This window comes from Triticum urartu, chromosome 6 (genome assembly GCF_003073215.2).
Source record: "Triticum urartu cultivar G1812 chromosome 6, Tu2.1, whole genome shotgun sequence".
Taxonomy (NCBI): Eukaryota; Viridiplantae; Streptophyta; class Magnoliopsida; order Poales; family Poaceae; genus Triticum; species Triticum urartu.
This window is the reverse complement of record NC_053027.1, coordinates 482,613,192-482,621,333: the sequence shown is the minus strand read 5'-3', so window position 1 is coordinate 482,621,333 and position 8,142 is coordinate 482,613,192.

Below are 8,142 nucleotides of genomic sequence, written 5' to 3'. Positions count from 1 at the left end.
CCGAGACTGATCCTATAACTCCCTCTCTTTTCTTCTTTTGGGTTTGTGATTATGGTTTCTTTTCTTTTATTTCTATTTGACAGTTTCTTGATGGACGCTGGAGCACCGGCCGAAGTGATGTCTATGGCTCCGGCCAAAACCGTCGAGGCTCATGGTACGAAGAAGCGCAAGCACCCCGCCGAGACTACCGCAGACAAGCTCAAAGCCATCGCCCTGTCCAAGCCCCCCTCTCCGGGATCCCTCATTAAGCAAGTCCAGGTAATATCTCTTCTTGACGATCTTTTTCTCGATCTTGATCGTGTTTTTTCATCTAACACAGTACTAGTACTAGTAGTACAACTTTCTGGGTGATCTTGCATGTGATTTTTGTGTGCCAAATGACGGTTCTAAATTCCTCTTTTGACCAAAACATGCGAGAGGTTGACACTGATTTCTTATAGATTACTTTCAACTACTCCCTCTGTCCCAAATTTCTTGTCTTAGATTTGTCTAGATACGGATGTATCTAATACTAAAATGTGACTTGATACATCCGTATCTAGACAAATCTAAGACAAGAATTTTGGGACGGAGGGAGTACTTTATGAACATCAATGCTACCTTTTAAGAGGGTATATTTGCCTCAGTAACTTGTGTTATGGATATTGCATGTAATCCCTCTGCTCTCATGCCTTTGAAGACATGTTCTAGTGTCTTTGTTCACTCATTTCTGTGCGTATATGTAGTCATATATGGAGTATAATATCGAAAATCATCTTATATTTCTGAACGGAGGTAGTAATAAAATATGGTTTCTGTTTGAATTAGAACCAGGTCCGCGGTGGAGATGAAGTTCTCAAAGTCATGCCGTGTGAACTGGAAGACCTGATGATGAGTTCTACTGCTGAACTATCCAGCTGCTGTGTCCTTGTCGCCACGTGTCCTGAACTAGTGTTTTCCTGTAGCATTGTTGTCAGGCGTGTTCTCGAGGCTGTACTTGACCACAACAATTTCCTGGCTGTGCCTTCGATTACGAAGGGTGTGGTTCTTGTAAAGCTTCCCAACAAATCTGATGCGGCTGTCTTCATCATCATGTTTATGAGTGGAAAGACCACTCTGTTAGGTTCTCCAAGGTTGACAAGATGGTGATGGTGCATGTAGACATCTCACACGAAGTCCATGGCCTAGTCAGTTATGCGGGGTTCATCCCGTAGGTCGGTGGCAAGAAATAGTCTGCAGAGTTTAGTTAGTGCAACTTTGCTTGTCTGTAGTAAGTACTATTGTTCAGTACTTGATTTGTGTTTGTGAACCCTGTATTGTTTATTAGTACTGCCGCTTTTGTGTGTGGTCAGTCCTGAGAACGGTCTATGTTAATGTCTGTCCACTCAATTCAGTCTGTATATTTTGAAGTATCCAGATCATATTTTTTGTGAGGACGTTATCAATTATGGTTACACTCCAATATCTGTATGCATTGCAGGGTTTATCGACCAGGATTTCCAGCCCATGGATGTTCGGTCCATACGATTTGTCACGACCTTTGGACTGTCCTGCTTGTGGGAGTAGGCGGGGCCCCTGCATGCCACGCGTAGTTGGAACGAATCTTCTGTTTAGTACTTCAACATAGTGTTCTGGTAAGGATTCACTGTGTCACATCAAGTAAATCTTATTGATTTACTGTCTAAATCTTATTGATTTAATGTCATGTTTTCTTTCTTTTCCTGCAATTTTACGATGCAGGTTTTGCCATGTGACATTCATCACAGAATAAACCGTTTGGTTTGCTCTACGATGGCTATTTTTGCAGGTTTCACTTCTTATGTCGTGTCAGTAACGAAGGCACTGCTCCATCACTTATATTACTGGAAAAAATTGGATCAGTCTGTTGTCTGAGTACAAGCTGAATCCCTATGATGAACTGCAGTTTGGTTTAACAAAAACGCCACAATTAGTCCTTCTCGCGTTTAAAAGAAATGAAGAAAAAACTGGATCACGGTCACGGATCCTAGTCAAGTTAGAAAGCTGATCATAGCAGACCAGACACGATCGCCGCTGTCTCGCACAGATCGAGCACCGAGTTGCTCTAGCACTGACAGCGGCAGCAGCTCAGTCTGATCCAGCTGAGGATTGGGCACCGACCGCGTCAGCGGATCAGTCTGATCTACCGGAGGATCGGGCATCGACACCGGCACCTGCTCCGACACCGGCACCAGCTCTACAAGGAGCACCATCTCCGGCAGCAGCAGCGGCTTCGGCACCTGCACCAACACTTGCACTTGCATCTGCTCCGGCCGTGCAGTTGCACCGGCAACAGACTGGGCTGCAGTTCGCACTTCATATACCAAAGTCCTTACAAAAACCGACATGTCCACCTTCTTGGTAAGCATTGGCCGCCCAAGTGCTTCGTTCTTTTTTCTTTCCATGTTGTTTCACATGATTCACTGTGTTGATCTAACTGTTTGGGTATGTCTTCTTGTTTGCAAACAGAGAATTCCTAGAGCAACGAGGGAGTCGTTCAACAATCCGGGCGACCGCGGCCAAGTTTCTCTTACCATGCGCAGCCTTGGTGTGAATGAACCTGCTCAATATACCGTAAGTACAAAGGATGGTCGCATGATGATTGATGCTAAAGGATGGTCAAGGTTCAAATCTAAATCATATCTTGCGGTAGGGGATGATGTCAAAATCGAACTTTCTCGGCAAGGAGAGCTGGTCCAAATCAACTTTGAAATTCTTCAGTAGCAGCACGCAACTGCCGAACTGATCTATCCTCCGAGAGATTTTGATGTAATAATCTGGCATGGTGAAACAAGTGTCCTGTGTGTATAAGTAGTACGATAGTATTATTTATCACATGGTATATCGTTGATAGAATTGCAACTCTGATTGCTGGTTAGGAACTGTCGTTCGATTTCATTCCAACAGCTGCCGTGCTTTATTCAATTTTGTGTATTCGCCTTGCGACAGCATCTAAAACCAGCGCGTACCGATCGCTTGCAATATGAAAAGCGCTGAGGTAGAACACATGGGCCCCCAAACATGCAGGGTCGGCCTGCGGCCCAAAGTCCAGAACCTGTTTCGAGAAGCACTAGCTCAGTGCAGAAGTGGCGTCCTCCTCCTGCTGTGGGTTGGGCGAAGATGAATGTTGATGTTGCGTTATCTCGCAATGGTGAAAGGGAGCCCTGGCAGTTGTGAGCCGGGATCATACAGGCTTCTTCCTTGGAGCATCGGCACTGGTGTGCGAAAGTGTTACTGATCCAGAGATCCTAGAGGCAATGGCATGTTGCGAGGGGCTATCTCTGGCTCTTGACTTAAACCTGCAACAAGTTCAGATTAGCACCGATTGTTCAGCAACAGTCAAGCATATCGGAGAGGCATACTTGGGGCCCAGCAAAGTTATTATGGACGAGATCAAGATGAAGAAGAATATGTTCCAAACCATGGAGATCATACATGAAAAACGCGAGTGTAATGTTGAAGCGCATGTGCTCGCAAAAGCTGCTACTTCTTTGCCCTGTATGGACGCCATCTTTGGCTCACAGGAACCCCCGAAATTATTTGTATACCTATGACTGTTAATCTTCAATAAAGCAGCTTTTATCCCTCAAAAAAACATCTGAGTATTATATTCTCAGCTGAACCCCCATAATGCCCGTGCGTTGCAGAGGGAGTATTTTTCTCGGCAAGGTGAGCCTGTGATATAAAAGATTTGTATATTTCTTTACAGAGGGAGTATCTCTCTGTCAAAAAATATATTTATGTGTAACTAGTTACTCCTGTCTTTCTACTTCCTTTTGCTGATATGTGGGGCAACCGGCAACAGGTCCACGTGCCATATGCACAAATTAGAGTGCACAACTTCACGGTAGACACACCCCGGTCGTAGCGCCGCAGTAATGCCCAATGAGCCGTCAAATCACAACCCCCCTTTCCAGCTTTAGCAGTAAGCTGGACGGACGAAGCGGCAATATTTCACTGGGCCTGAATCCCCTTCTCCCTCGTCTGCTTGTTCAGAGAAAACCCCCTCTCGGCGATTGCATAGGGTTTTCTCATGGAGAACCAGGTACGAATTCTTCATCCATCCCCGATAAACCCAAGTCCCTTGGTCGCAGGTAATCCTAGGATGGCAGCCGCCGCCGTTGATGCATTTTTCTTCCTACTGAATCTAGTGTGTTTCATTTGCAGTGCCCAAAGTGCGAGTACCCTACAGGTTTCTGCGCCCTCGGCGAGACGCCACACTTGTTCCTTCTCATCCTAACACAGCATTTTGAAACGCGCACAGTATGTTCCTAGAATCCTCTTTTCTATCCGGGAGGGGTGGTTTTTTTGAACATGCTGTGTTCTCATATTATTTTTCCTGCAGTGTATTATTTGCTCTGCCAGAACACATGTACTCAAGATGCTCGGCCTTGCCATAACTGAATACACTAGTTTAATGGTCACAGTGAAGACAAGCCATGGATATAAGTTCCGAGTTGGGTTCATGAACCAAGAAGATCGCTGCTTTTTTATGGCCGAACTTGGATAAACTTTCTCAAGTGTTACAGACTGAAAGTTGGCGCACGAATGTTGATGGAAATAGCAGAACCTGGTCTCATCTTCACTGCGATCTTCCACCCCGATGTCGTTCCAATTGTTCATCCATGTTAGTTTTGTATCTGGTTCTTGCTTGTTGCCTCGATTACTTCTTAATCCACCTATTCTGTCTAACTAATCACAATTTAACTTTAGAAGTAGCAACGAATCTCTCACGAAGATGCTACTTCTAACTAATATTTTCTTATAATTGGTGGCACGTGTAGGTTTTTTCAGAGTTAAGCAGTCTGCTCGTTTGTTACTCTGTAATAACTCGGCTGTTACTAATGGCACTGAAGTTGACTGGATCGACATCCACAAGTTCCTACACTTTATTGATCGTCTTGAGGTCCTTGTGGGGCGTTTCAATGGTGGAAGGCCACGTGGGATATGTGTGCCACTGCTGCACTCGTTGAACAGGTCCAACTGTGTCGAGAAACTTATGGTACGAGCTGTTTTCTGTTATATATGTTGTTCATAAACTATTGCTTATACACAGTTTTACAGCTGTGATCTTCTTGAAACAGGAACTGCCGAGTTCTATTGTTCCTATACAGATGCCTGACCATGGTCGGGTCAGACTTGCGCTTGGTCACAACATGATGTTTATGTCGACCTACTCAATTCCCCTTGGAGGTGAAAAGATACTTATTCATGGGTGGTCTCAAATAATGAAGGCCCGTCCATCTTGGAGAATAGGACAGAAGATTATGTTCATGCTTTTCCATGGCTCTAAAGCGAATATCCTGTTTATTGACCACGTTGCGAGATGAAGCCGCTTTCAGAAGGTTGTGGATGCGCGGGGTGGCGCCTGGGCCTTGTCCTGGGGCTTGGCGGCCTCACCCTTGGTTAACTGTAGGCAAAGTAGCACTGTTCGAGGCGTGCTTTGTACGGTTGAACCTGTATAAGTACTCATACTGCTTTCAGCTTTGGTTCTTAAGTGCCCCTGCTGGTTTCAGTTAAGGTTGTTAAGTACTCCTGCTGCTTTTACAGTGTGTTGTCTTCCTTCAGTCCTGTCTTCCTCCAGCCGCCAAAACTAAACCAGCGCCGGTAGGCCCGCCTGCTTCCGCCTCCCACGGCTGTCTGCGCCTCAACGCACGCATCGCCGCCCCACCGTCTCCTAAATCGTTAATGCTGACATCCTCCACGCGCTTTGGTGCGCTCACCACGGCGCCGCCCTCTCGCGTTGTCAACATGGTAAACAAACAACAGGAATCGACAGAATTACGTGGAGAGGATGACAGTAAGGGCCCACCACGTCAGCGTATGGAAAAATAAAATGCTTCCTCCTAGTGTTTTCCTGACATCTGGGACCCACGACATTGTGAGCGTATATAGTCAATAGACAAGAGAACAGCACAAGATCGGCTGACACCTGGGACGTAGCTACTCGAGCAGTATTTTTTTTGTTTGGTATTGTTGAGACGGAGCAGGGTTTGAACTGGGCTGTGGCCCGTCTAGCCCAGGCTTATATTTTATGTTCACCATGTGACCAGCCCAGCTATTTTTTCTTTGTGAAAATGAGCCCAGTTTATTTTTCTGAAGAATACCCAATCCAGGCCTACTTATTTTTCTACGCCCTGATGGGCTGCAACTCTTTCAAGACGCCTGCAAATCTTGAAAGTAATATGAAATGGGTTGTAAATATAAAAACAGATGACAAATTGGCAATTACTTTATAATTTCTGAATTTTTACATTTTCAGATTCCTATTTCACTGGGCATTAACCTAATTTAAATATATCTTCAAAGTACTTTAAATCTGGCTGGACATTTCGGTATTAAAAATAGTTTGGAACCCACAGAAATATGCGAAATTGGCCCTGGCCAACCAAAAAAACGACTGCAATAAATTGCATAAGAAGTTGCCATGAGCTATATATAAATTATTAAAAAAAGAGGGAGTGGTCTGACTTGTGGGCCTGTTTAGTTGACGCGTATGCAAGATTTTTTTAGTTATTATATACGTCAACAAACGATTCTAGCAGACGTAACCGTTGGATGTCAATCCAACGGCTCGTCGTGTTTCTTCAATCTCTGATCTTCTTGCTCCAGCCGCCAAAGCAGCGCCGGCGGACCGCCTACTCCCGCCTCCCGTGGCCGGCTGTGCTGCCGCGCAGGCCTCAGCGCCCCCTACTACTCCCACCGCTGGCCAGGGCATCCCTCTACTCACCCACACCCCCTGTTATTCTTGGCGACGGCAGCCTCACACCGCAGCCGAACGGTGCTCGTACTCCTCTCCGCGTGGGCATCCACTGCCGCGTCTTCCCCGGCTCCGCGTCGTCCCCTTCCTAGGCCTCGCCGTCGTCCACCGTCGTGGTGCTCTCGGCGCGGCGTGGTCAATGTGGTCAACGACCGACTTCCATCGGAAGAGTACTGTACGTGGAGAGGCTGACAGCTGGGTCCACGACAGCCGCAAGGAAGTGCCTCCTTATTACGTGGAAAATAATGTATTCCTCCACCTGACAGCAGGGACCCACCGGACGGGCCACCGTATTTTGCGAAAAAATGTTTCCCCCTGACTGCTGGGACCCACCTGACGGGCCACTGTATTGCGCGAAAAAAGTTCCCCCCGCTGTCAGCTCGGACCCACCGGAAGTGCCTCCTTATTACGCACAAAAAAATGAATCCCCGGCTAGCTGGGGACCCACCTTGGTGGGGGGCTGACTTGTGGGCCTACTAAGTTGACGGGGACGGCTTTGTCAACTTAGTCAATATGAACGATTCTAGCTCCAGTGACCGTACGATGTCCATCCAAGGCCGTAGTGCTTCTTCAACCTCTGGTCTTCTTGCTCCAGCCGCCCAAAGCAGCGTCGTGCCGCATGCTCCTGCCTCCCGTGGCCGGCTGTGCTGCGGAGGCCTCACCGCCCCCTACTATTCCCACCGCTGGCCAGGCCCTGCGGCGACGGCAGCCTCACACCGCAGCCGAACCAGTGAACCTCGTACTCCTCTCCGCGCGGGCTTCCACTGCCGCGTCTTGCCCGGCTCCGCGTCGTCCCCTTCCTAGGCCTCGCCGTCGTCCACCGCCGTGGTGCTCTCGGCGCGGCGTGGTCAATGTGGTCAACGACCGACTTCCATCGGAAGAGTACTGTACGTGGAGAGGCTGACAGCTGGGTCCACGGCAGCCGCAAGGAAGTGCCTCCTTATTACACGGAAATAATTATTCCTCCACCTGACAGCGGGACCCACCGGACGGGCCACCAGTATTTTCGAAAAATGTTCCCCCTGACTGCTGGGACCCACCAGCTACATCTTCGCACGCAAGGAAGTGCCTGACAGTCGGGACCCACCTGGTCGAAGCGTACGTAGCGTTGTCATTCTGGTCGCAACGTGTACGTACATACTGGTTGTGTAGAGGCGCACGTGTCGTAGTAGAGGCGCGCACGTAGCATGTACACGTACGTACAGCGGCCAGGGTGCAAGAAAGAAAATACGGCCACGTATGTGTACATACGGGCGGGTCTCGAACGCCTACTCGCGCATACGTACGGCCAGGGCTCTGTGTACATGGCTGGGTCGGAACGGAGAAACAGCGTCGTCGTCGTGTTCATGGGGAGGCAACGAAATTGTGTCGTGGTTTTGTCGGCA